Source organism: Protopterus annectens, chromosome 1.part2, assembly GCF_019279795.1.
Source record: "Protopterus annectens isolate FY-2018-M chromosome 1.part2, PAN1.0, whole genome shotgun sequence".
NCBI classification, from domain to species: domain Eukaryota; kingdom Metazoa; phylum Chordata; order Ceratodontiformes; family Protopteridae; genus Protopterus; species Protopterus annectens.
Window position 1 is genome coordinate 883,406,210 of NC_056727.1, and position 12,658 is coordinate 883,418,867.

Sequence of the window (12,658 nt, forward strand, 5' to 3'; positions counted from 1 at the left end):
TATTCAACCAAACAAGAAGAAAGGTCAACGGACAGTTTTACCAGTGGCACATGTACATTTGCTGGGGGAGGACACTTGGGTTTATGTGGCTAAATCCAAAACAGATCAAGAAGGCAAAGGTCAGTGGGTAAGAGTGCTAACCCCAAAAGGTTTTGTATGGGACTTGACTAAAGTGCTACTAGAGTACCGCAACTATAGGGGTAGGTCAGATGGTCCATTCTTTTGTCATCAGCAAGGTGAACCTCTGACACAGTATCAGGTGAGAACAGTTTTAAAGAAGGCAATCAAGTTGATTGGCCTAGACGCAGTTAAATATACATTACATTCCTTTCGAATAGGTGCAGCCTCATTTGCACATGCAATGGGAGCTTCACAGACTGACATCATGAAGATGGGCAGGTGGAAGTCCAATGTTTATAAAGGCTATGTAAGGTGTAAATGGCTTTAACTCTTGTCCTTTATATTTCAGCTTTCAAATCTTTGGATCAGAAATACATCTGGATAGTGGGTCATTCTTTCATTCGGAGACTCCACGGAAAACGAGCTTCTTGCAAAGCAATCTGGTTTGGGGTATCAGGAATGGTGGCACCATCTCAGGGCAGTACTACAGCAAGCTGCAAGAAGCAATAAATCTCCTACTGCCATTTTATTGCACCTAGGGGGTAATGATATTTGTCAACATTCAATAAAAGATCTAATTGATTTGATGGTACAAGAGATATATTGCATGCATGAATGCTGGCCACAAGCTATTATCTGCTGGTCAGAAGTGGTGCAGAGAAAGAAATGGAGGGGGGGCTAGGTCCATTAAAGCTGTGGAGAGAAGGACAATTAATAATTCTATGGATAAGGTGTTAAGGGACATTAACGGGTTGCACATTCCTCACCCTAGCATTCAGGTCTGGTGGCCAGACAGGTATGATAAGGATGGAGTTCATTTATCTGAAGAAGGTTTGGGGATTTTTTTTTATAAGGAACTGCAAGCTGGTTTAGCTTTGAAGGGCATTCACTTAGGATAGGTTGAGATGTGCTGGTGGAAGGGAGGAATATTCCTCCCTTCTGTGGTGGAAGACAGGAAAGGTAAGGGAGGCGAAGGTAAGTGGGGTGGGGGGAGGTCACAGGACTCTTCAGATGGTCCTTCCACAGGCCAGACAGCCCCAAGGGATTGTTGCCAGGGGACTTAGCCTGGCAATGGCTCCTTGGCAGATTGTAAGGCAGCCCAAAGGAATTGTGATGAATTGTGAAATGAAAAAGCTGTTATGATGTGGGTATGTTGAATCAGAAGGGCCAGATATCGATGTGCTGTCTGTTTGTCCTGTAGGTTTAGGGGAATGCTAAGAAAGAAATAAAATGGCCTCCCTGACATTCCTGCCTTGCGCACATCTCATAATAATTGGCTTCTATTTGAGTAAATGGCAATAAACATATGGCTGCGGCCATTTAATCCATCTGAGGTCTTTGTGTTTTTTTATTGAATATGCAGCTTGTGGCAACCCTGATTTGTAAGCATGCAACTTTGACACATTTATTGTCAACGGTGCCAGGGGAATTATAATGTTCTGAGCTGGTTTTTGAATATGGCTCAAAAGTTGATATGGATCATTAAATACATTATGAACACTATTTGATATGGAGCATGTAATGAACTGAACACTATGTTAAATGTTTTCTAAAAGATCATTCTGTTGGCATCAATGGCAAGGTAAGATATTGGTTCACTAAACTTTACTAAAAGCAGGTAGAGCTGTACCAATCTCAGACAAAGGACAACTCTTCCTTAACACCAACGTCAAATGTTAAGTTGTTGACTCTCAGCTACCCATTGGTTACAGGGTTACCACCTGTCCCACTTTGCGAGGGACAGTCCCTGTTTGGGCAGTTGTGTCCTGCAAAAAAATTGAAAAAATGGCAAATGTCCGGAGATTTTAGGACAAACACATTTCCTATATTTTATGTAATAGTTGCATAAAACAGTTATTCTGTATCTGAAACACCTAAATGTTATAAGAAACAGAATAAGCAGCTAAAATGCTACAAGAATAAGCTTTCACTTAGGCAAAAAAGTGAAGTTCTGTCGTTTGTACTGGCCTTGACTATGTTTTGCCCTACAAAAATCTGACGTTTGCCCCAAAACTGTCCCACTTTGGGCATTTGAAAAGGTTGCAACCCTGATTGGTTACCAGGGGCGGCCCGTGCTATCGGACTGCCGGACTGCAGCCCCCTCAACAAAAAAAAAAAAAATTTTAAAAATTTGCGGACTTCGCGCATGCGCAGTAGTCCAGACTACTGCGAGTCCAATGGTAGGGAAGTGTGTGAATGAATGTAATGGACTGGTGTGTGTGTGTGTGTGTGTGTGTGTGAAAATGCCCCAGGTGCTCATGGTGGTGTGGTAGGGAATACCTCAGGCTTGAACCCTGTACCCTGTATGCAGGTGTTAAAGACTTGAGTTCCCTACCCACCACCATTTGTAAAAAAATTGCAGATTTTTGCCTCATATTTGATCTGATCTGTTCCTCATAATATCTGTGGTTTGTAAATGTTCCAATGCTTGATATTTGATGGTGTAGTAGTAGCATTGTTGCCTCACAGCTGCAGGTTCTCAGGTTTGATTCTTGTCTGGGGTTCCTTCTTTGTTGGGTTGTTTGCTTGATATTTGATGGTGTAGTAGTAGCAGTGTTGGGGGTTCATTCTTTGTGGGGTCTGTTTGCTTGATATTTGATGGTGTAGTAGTAGCATTGTTGCCTCACAGCTGCAGGTTCTTATGTTTGATTCTTGGCTGGGGTTCCTTCTTTGTGGGGTCTGTATCTTCTCCCTGTGTGTGTGTGGGTTTGCTTTTGTGTCCTCCCATGTTACGAAGACATGTCTGCATTATTTCTTCCTGGGGCTCTGCTGAAAATTGTTTTTTTGTTCCAAGTCAGACTGTCCTGATTAACAAATGTTAAATAAAATTGACAGGCATTTGAATTTCAGACTTCAGGTTTCTGAATGTTTAATTTCTTACATATTTGATGGTGCAGTGGCAGTATTGTTGCCTCATAGCTACAGGATTTGTGGTTTGATTCTTGGCTGTGGTGCCTTCTTTGTGGAGTCTCCATCTTATCTCTGTTTGTGTGGATTTGCTCTGGTATCCTGCCATTTTACAAAGACGTGTCTACAGTATTTCTCCCTGGGCCTCTACTGAAAATTGTTTTTGTTCCGTCAGAAGTAAAATTGACAGGCATTTGAATTTCAGACTTCATAGTCTTCAGAAAATACATAGTAAAACAACTTTTTATTCTAGCAATAAATATATAGTAACACAACCTTTTATTATAGCAATTTTTTATGTTTATAAGATGACTATTTGAAAATTTTCCTTATTTTTAGGACTGTAATACCCTGTTAGTGGCTTTGTCCAGGTTTTTTGTGCTAAGGTTGACAGCTATGGCAAGAACTGAATTCACTGAATATGTTTGAGGGCTGTATTCCCTCATTACTGGGTTTGTCCAGGTGTTTTGTGCTAAGGGGTTGACAGCTATGGTGAGAACTGAATTAATTAAATGATAGCCATTTAAGTTTCAGTCTTCCTCTTTTACAAAGCAGCTGATTTGGCGTAGTGGTATGTTGCTCTTGACTGTTTTGCACAGGGACCTTGTCTGTAAAATGTACGATGGTAACACAGCATTTTTCTTTCACAAAGCAGGTGATTTGGCATAGTGGTATGTTCTGACTCTTTTTTGCACAGGGACTTTGGCAGTAAAATGTATGGTGGTACCGTGGTAACACAGCATTTTATTCTAGCAGCTTTCCAAGATTATACAAGCAATGTTTAATGTGTCCCTGGTTTTGCCTTTTGACCCACCCCAATAAATTTTGCTTTTCCAGACTTCTTGTGCTCGAAGTTGAGATGCAGTTGAGTATTGAGCAAATTTTACAAGGAGCTGAGAGCTGCAGGGGGAGAGAAGTTTAGTGCTAATAGCACAACAGGCTGTGTGCTTGCTTTTGATGCAGAAGGTTGTTGGTTCTACTCCCATAAGGGGTGAATGCTGAAAGTTAAGATACTAATTATGAGCCTGTTATCAGTTTGCCATCCATTTCCTATTGCAATATTACTAGCTTATTTTTAATGTAATTTAGGCAATTTATTCCACAGGGCATCAGACACTTTATTGTTCGATGAAACCATGAAATGTAAAGGTGATTGCTAGCACCAACCTCTTCATTACAGATTTATTTAACGTGGAATTATTTAGATGACTTTACTACTTCAGAGATTGTGCATATTTACTGATAATGGTGGACTGTAGAATTGTGCATATTTACTGATAATAGTGGACTGTAGAAGTTTGAGTAGACTTTTATGATGGAAATGTTCTGAACTGGACAGTTTTGTTTCATTGTTTACTGGAAAAATGTTCAAAGCAATAGGAAGGTGTATCAAAGAGCACATGTATGTTTCATATGCAAGGGGCCTATGATTTGAAAACAGCCCAGAATTAATTTTTATCTGCCACGAGTAAAATGTATTTTCTTTGAATGTGGATTTTAATGTTGTTTCAGTGAATGTGAGTTTCAAGGGCAGAGAAGGTTTAATGCCAAGTTTGTTATGTCTTAGCATTTGTGCTGTAAAATGCAAAAATAAAACTTTCAAATGAAGTTCAAATCATCATAGAAGTAAATCAGTATGCACATTAGTGTTTATGGTAAATGGAGTGAAATAGCAAATTAATGGATCATTGGAATGGCTGCAGGAAGGCTCCATTCGACCAGGGTTTTGTGAGGGGGAAGGGCAGCAAACTTAGACAGCCCCAGCTGAACCATACCTCCCAACTGTCCAGATTTTCAAAGAATGAATAGATGTTTTGCTTCTTATTTTTGATTTGTTCCTCATAAAAATTTGTGGTTTTCTGGCAAATCATTTAGGAATTAAGTCACTAAATAATGACACACCTAGTTTCAGACTTCATAACCTTCAGAAAAATGCATGCTAAAGTAAGACCTGTTCTATCAACTGTCCCAGTTTATAGAAGAGCATTTTTTAGTACTGTTTATATGTTCCCCCCAATATATTTGGCCTTGTCCAGAGTTATGTCCCAGTTTATACAAGAGCAATTTTTAGTACTGTTTATATGTTCCCCCAATATATCTGGCCTTGTTGGGAGGAACATGCAAATAAATTGCTTTATAGAATTAAGCATAGCCAAACCTCTGAACTGTCCCTGATTTTGACTCAAAATGTTGCTCTTCCCCTAATGATCCCTCCGCAAAATAGCAATTTTGGAAGAAAACATGGAGGGGTTATAATTAAGAAATAACTGTAATAATCAGATTACTTTTATTTCAGAAATGCATGTAGATTATTTTATTTTGTCAGCTGCTCAAGTTAGCAGTACTAATATTAAAGTGTCCCTTCTTTGACAGGTTCCCAGCTGTATTGTGTTGCTATTTTATATTTTTACATCACATTTTTTGGTCCATTTTCATAAAATTGTGTTTTTTTGGCAAATTAATGACAAATAATTAAAGACTGAAGTTAGAAAATAATGACAGACATTTGAGTTTCAGATTTCATACCATTCAGAAAATTCATACTAATGCAAGACCTCTATTAGCTTTCTAAGGTTATAAGAGCGATATTGTCCTTATTTTTGGGCCTTTGTCCCATTTCTTTGTATGGCTTTGTCCAGATTTCTTGCTCTGAGGTTGAGAGGTATGACAAATGTGTCAGGGCCATCACAAGTCAGCCAGAGACATTTCAAACTGTGACATACTTGTTACACCCCACTCCCCCATGTAGTGATTCTGGATGTGTCGAAGCAAGGCAAGGAGTAGTTATGCAGTGTAAATGTGCAGTGAATCCCACCCATCCAAGGTAGACACAAGTACTAGAGTGGCTTTTCATCTGTCCTTGATTTTTGTAGAATGGTCTAGTTTCTGTCATATTTTTGTACTGTTGATTTATGCTTATTACTCAAAGTGCATGTTGCTCTATGTTTAAGTAGCAATACTTTAATGACCATCAGGTAAGCTTGGCTGAGATTGCAAGATGCAAGTAAGCTTTAATAAGCATACTGTTAAAGAATTGCCAACACTGAAAGCCTTTCTGTTGCCATGTAGAGAATACTTAACTAGATAATGTATAAGCCTTGGGTATTGAAATGCATATGCCAGTATTTGTAATAAAGGACAGAATTACATTATTTTAAGAGTCTCATTACACTTGGAGACTTACAGTCATCTCTGCAGGCTTTAACCATAAACCGAATGCCAATCGTGTGGTCTATAACCTGTACAGTAATCCTTTTAAGCAATGTATCTTGAGCTTATTTCTTGTTTGCTTTTCATTTTTTACTTTGATCATGTTTTCCCCATGAAACAAGTAGTTGTTAGGCAGCAGTCTTTTTTTGGATAAAGAACATTTTTACAAGTGGGGGCATCAGAGATTTCTACTTTCAGCATGTTACTTGGTACTTTAATAAAGCTGAATATAAATTATAATTAGAACTGCAGTGCAAGAAGTGGTTTGAGTTGAGTGCTGCTTGTTTTTCTTATACTTGATTTTGACTGGCATTCCATTAATGTATTTAAAAAAAGTAATTTATTTCCTCATGCCTCACAACCTTTTTTGTTTCCATCTAGATATTAAGCTGTCATGCAGCCAAAGCATTGAAATATTTTTATTCTTCTACACTTCATTTTGTCTTGATTGGACTCTCATGACAACTGTTTGGCACCCAATGCAGTATATTTAGTTTTTGTGGTTTGCTACTACATGTGTTTGTGTGTGTGGTAGGGAATACCTCAGGCTTGAATCCTGTACCTTGTATGCAGGTTTTAAAGACCTTAATTCCCTACCCACCACCATTTCTGAAAGAAACTGCAGATTTTTGCCTCATGTTTGATCTGATCTGTTCCTCATAATATCTGTGGTTTGTAAATGTTGTAATGCTTGATATTTGATGGGGCAGTTGTAGCATTGTTGCCTCACAGCTGCAGGTTCTCAAGTTTGCTTCTTGGCTGGGGTGCCTTCTTTGTGGGGTCTTTATTTTCTCCCTGTGTTTGTGTGGGTTTGCTTTTGTGTCCTCCCATGTTACAAAGACATGTCTGCATTATTTCTTCCTGGGCCTCTGCTGAATTTTTTTTTTTGTTCCAAGTCAGACTGTCCTGATTAACAAATGTTAAATAAAATTGACAGGCATTTGAATTTCAGACTTCAGGGTTCTGAATGTTTAAGTCTTTGCATATTTGATGGTGCAGTGGTAGTATTGTTGCCTCACAGCTATAGGTTTTCTGGTTTGATTCTTGGCTGGGGTGCCTTCTGTGTGGAGTCTGCATCTCCTCCCTGTGTTTGTGTGGATTTGCTCTGGTGCCCTGTCATTTTACAAAGACGTGTCTGCAGTATTTCTCCCTGGGTCTCTGCTGAAAATTGTTTTATTCTGTCAGCAGTAAAATTGACAGGCATTTGAATTTCAGACTTCATGTTCTTCAGAAAATACATAGTAACACAACCTTTTATTCTAGCAATTTTCTAAGTTTATAAGATGAATATTTGAAATTTGTCCCTATTTTGGGACTGCATTCCCTCATTATTGGCTTTGTCCAGGTCTTTTGTGCTAAGGTTGACAGCTATGGCAAGAACTGAATTCACTGAATGTTTGAGGGCTGTATTCCCTCATTACTGGGTTTGTCCAGGTGTTTTGTACTAAGAGGTTGACAGCTACGGTGAGAACTGAATTCACTAAATGATAGCCATTTAAGTTTCAGTCTTCCTCTTTTACAAAGCAGCTGATTTGGCGTAGTGGTATGTTGCTCTGTTTTGCACAGGGAGCTTGGCAGTAAAATGTATGGTTCTAGCAACTTTCCAAGATTATACAAGCAATGTTTGTGTCCCTGGTTTTTGGGCTTTTGACCCCCCCCCAATACATTTTGGCTTTTTCCAGTTTTCCTGTGCTGCAAAGTTGAGTATTGAGTAGATTTTACAAGGAGCTGAGAGCTGCAGGCAAACAGAAGTTTAGTGCTGTTTAAGTGAAGTTGGTTTGCCTTGTTAATAGCACAACAAGTTGTGTACTTGTCTTTGATGCAGAAGGCTGTGGGTTCTACTCCCACAAGGGGTGGATGCTGCTGTACTGAGAATGTTCTCCTTGGTGAAGATACTAACTATGAGTTCGTTATTAGTTTGCCATCCATTTCCTCTTGCAATATTACTAGCTTATCATTTTTTTAATGTAATATATGCAATTTATTCCTGAGGGGCAACAGGCACTTTATTTTTCGATGAAACCATGAAATATAAAGGTGTTTGCTAGCAGCAACCTCTTCATTAGTTACAGATTTCTTTAATGTGGAATTATTTAGATGACTTTTACTTCTTCAGAGATAGTGCATAACTGATAATGGACTGTAGAATAGTGCATATTTACTGATAATGGACGGTAGAATTGTGCATATTTACTGATAATGGACTGTAGAATTGTGCATATTTACTGATAATGGTGGACTGCAGAAGTCTGAGTAGACTTTTATGATAAATGTTCTGAACTGGGCAGTTTTGTCATTATGGGTGCATGCATTTTGTTTCATTGTTTACTGGAAAAATGTTCAAAACAAATTTAAAATGCCCTCTAACAACTGTAATATATTGTACAAGGAATACAATTTAGTACAATGAGGAAGGTGTATCAAAGAGCACATGTATGTTTCATATGCAAGGGGTCTATGATTTGAAAACAGCCCAAAATTAATCTTTATCTGCCACTGGCAAAATGTATTTTCTTTGAATGTGGGTTTCAATGCTGTTTCAATGAATGTGAGTTTCAAGAGCAGAGAAGTTTTAATGCTAAGTTTTCATTGTGAGACTGCATTGCTTTGTTTAGTAGATGACTTAGTGTTTGTGCTGTAAAATACAAAATAAAACTTTCAAATGAAGTCCAACTCATCATACAAGTAAAGCATTATGCACATTAGTGCTTATGGTAAATGGAGTGAAATAGCCAAGTAATGGTTCATAGGAATGGCTGCAGAGGCTCTTCAACCGTGATTTTGTCAGGGGGGAAGGGCAGCAAACTCAGACAGGCCCAGCTGAACTATACCTCCCAACTGTCCAGATTTTCAAAGAATGAATAGATTTTTGCTTCTTATTTTTGGTTTGTTCTTCATAAAATTTGTAGTTTTCTGGCAAATCATTTAGAAATTAAGTCACTAAATAATGATACACTGAGTTTCAGACTTCATAACCTTTTGAAAAATGCATGCTAAAGTAAGAACTGTTATTCTATCATCTGTCTCAATTTATACAAGTGCAATTTTTAGTACTGTTTATATGTTCCCCCAGTATATTTGGCCTTGTTCAGATTTACTGCATTAACAGGTTGAGAGGTACATGCAAATAAATTGCTTTATAGAATTAGGCATAGCCAACCTCTCAACTGTCTCCGATTTTGGCTTAAAATGTTGCTCTTCCCCCTAATAATCCCTCTGCAAAATAGCAATTTTGGAAGAAAACATGGAGGGTTTACAATTAAGAAATAACTGTAATAATCAAAGTTATAGATTACTTGAAATGCATGTAGATTCTTTTATTTTGTCAGCTGCTCAAGTTAGCAGTACTAATATTAAAGTGTCCCTTCTTTGTCAGGTTCCCAGCTGTATTGTGTGGCTATTTTATATTTTTGCAACACATTTGGTCCATTTTTCATAAAATTGTGTTTTTTGGCAAATTAGTGACAAATCACTAAAGACGGAAGTTAGAAAATAATGGCAGACATTTGAGTTTCAGATTTTATACCCTTCAGAAAAGTCATACTAATGCAAGACCTATTCTATTATCTTTCTAAGTTTATTAGAGCAACATTTAAAAATTGTCCTTATTTGTGGGCATTTGTCCCACTTCTGTGTATGGCTTTTTCCAGATTTCTTGCTCTGAGGTTGAGAGGTATGACACGTGTCAGGGCCATCACAGTCAGCCAGACATTTCAAATTGTGACATACTTGTTGCACCCCACTCCACCATGTACTGACTCTGGATGTGTCCAAGCAAGGCAAGGAGTAGTTATGCAGTGTAAATGTGCAGTGCCCCCCCCCCATCCAAGGTAGACACAAGTACTACAGTGGCTTTTCATCTGTCCTTGATTTTGCAGAAAGGTCTGGTTTCTGTCATATTTTTGTACTGTTGATTTATGCTTATTACTCAAAGTGCCTGTTGCTCTGTGTTTAAGTAGCAATGCTTTAATGACCATAATGTAAGCTTGTCTGAGATCATAAGATGCAAGTAAGCTTTAATAAGCATACTGTTAAAGAATTGCCAACATTGAAAGCCTTTCTGTTGTTGCCATGCAGAGAATACTTGACTAGATAATGTATAAGCCTTGGGTATTAAAGGACAGGATTCCATTATTTTAAAAAGCTCATTACACTTGTTGGAGACTTCCAGTCATCTCTACAGACTTTACCCATAAACTAAACAGAATGCCAATCATGTGTGGTCCATAACCTGTACAGTAATCCTTTAAGCAATGTATCTTGTGCTTGTTTCTTGTTTGCTTTTCATTTTTTACTTGCATGTTTTCCCCATGAAACAAGTAGATAGTTGTCAGGCAGCAGCAGGTCTTTTTTGGATAAAAAACATTTTTACAAGTGGGGGAATCACAGAGATTTCTACTTTCAGCATGTTACTTGGCACTTTAATAAAGCTGAATATAAATTATAATTAGAACTGCAGTGCAAGGAGAAGTGGTTTGAGTTGAGTGCTTCTGGTTTTGCTTGTACTTGATTTTGACTGGCATTCCAGTAATGTATTTAAAAAGTAATTTATTTTTTCATGCCTCACAACCTTTTGTTTCCATCTAGATATTAAGTAAGCTGTCATGCAGCCAATGCATTGAAATATTTTTATTCTTCTACACTTATTTTTGTCTTGAGTGGACTCATAATGATGGTTTGCCATGCCACCCAGGGGAGTGTATTTAAATTAATGTTAGTTTTTGTGGTTTTGAGCATAGCTCCTCCCCTTTCTGTTTGGCCACACCCCTTCCCCTTGACCCCCCCCCCCCCCCCCCATTCAGCGGGCTCCTGCAGTCCCCCTTTGATTTGAAGTCACCAACCGCCACTACTCAGTTTCAATAACTTTTATCATTTTTTTTCCACTTCTCAAGTGAACACCATTTCATAATGCAGTATCTACCCGACTATGTCATTTGCATCTGTGCACCCCTCTACACTCCAAATGCAGAATATTTCCAGTGCAGTCTACACCTCTGAAAAAGACAGCAGTGTTTGCCTCAACAATCGCTACCGCGTCCTCATCGAATGATGCCATCTCGCCCAAAAAAAAATATATATATATGGCTTCCCACAGACTTAACTACGGGAAGTAGCACTTAGTTCCCAATGAAAGACATTATAATTTATTCGTTTTAGAATATATTTTAGGATGATTTCTTGTACGTTCTCGCTTCTATAAGTGCCACAGACGTTCCTGTCAAGTTTCTTACAAGACACTCAGAAAGGACCAGAAACTTCACACCCTCCTATCCTTTGTTGCATAGTGTACGTGCTCTCTAGGTTACCTCTCCTAGATCAAAGATGAACTGCACCATGCAAATACCCTCTAATTATGGTACTTCGTAAGTAATCCTATGGTACTTCGTAAGTAATCCTACCTGGGTTCACGATCTCAGTAATGGATGGGCTGTTTGTCCCACGCCAGAAAAGTAGAGCGTTTTGTTTCTACTCACTTCAATTTCTCTTCAAATTAAAAAAAAAAAGAAATTCGCAGAGCTTTATCTCCACAGCAACACAAGTCCTCCACAACCCGGTAGTATCTTGTATAGATGACAGTTAAGGAAACAATCCCAAAGTCACGTGAGACAGCAGCGTTGCCGTCAGCGTCTGCCTCAATAGGCTGGAAAATCGTGTTTATATTATTTGTTGAAATTAATGTGCTGTTTTTGAGTATATCTCTAAACGGTTGAGATTTGTTGCCTTATGTTTTTATAAAGTTTTTGATAGTCTGGATTTTTGTGGCAAATCAGTAAGGACTGAATTCACTAAATATTGACAGGCATTTGAGCTTCAGACTTTCAGAAAATTTATGGTAACACAAGACATTTTATTCTAGCAACTTTCTAAGTTTATAAGAGCAATATTTAAAATTAGTCTCTATTTTACCCCCCAATTATTTTTGGCTGTGTCCAGATTTTTTGTGCTGAGGTTGAAAGATACGGTTTTGAGAATAACGTAATCTAGATGTATTTCTGATTAACGTGTTGTATATATTTTCCAAAGAATCTCAACATACATTTGCGTTTTTACAAAAAACTGGAGTGTGTCTACAATAAGTGGAACTGATGCTTTCAGCACATATATCTTAACTTTCTATCTTCAAATTTTTGTAATGTGGACAAATGGGCAAAATGTGGAAAACTTGGAGCTTACTGACAACTTCAGTTAGGATCTGATGAAGTCATCCTATGAGGAATGGCGAAAAGCGCTTAACGTAATTAAATAGGGTGCATTAGTTTTCCTTGTTTGAGCCGTTTGTGTTTTTTGCGAAGTTTGTTTTTACTTTTTCTTTTTAAAGAACTTCAGTTAGGAAGCTTATGATGGTTAAATGTGTTACTTCGTTCTTATAAAAATCCCTTTTGGTGAATTAATACGATACTCTTTAACGTGGTCTCGGTTA

At 38.1% G+C, this 12,658-nt stretch overlaps 1 protein-coding gene across 1 annotated transcript in view; it reads right to left on the bottom strand.

Annotated features, from left to right (window-relative positions):
* Window positions 1-11,838, bottom strand: part of CCDC107 (coiled-coil domain containing 107) — a gene marked incomplete in the record, with an annotated part of 750,510 nt that extends 738,672 nt beyond the window's left edge. The window contains 1 exon segment of the mRNA XM_044059421.1: window positions 11,637-11,838.
* Window positions 11,839-12,658: the final 820 nt, after the last annotated feature.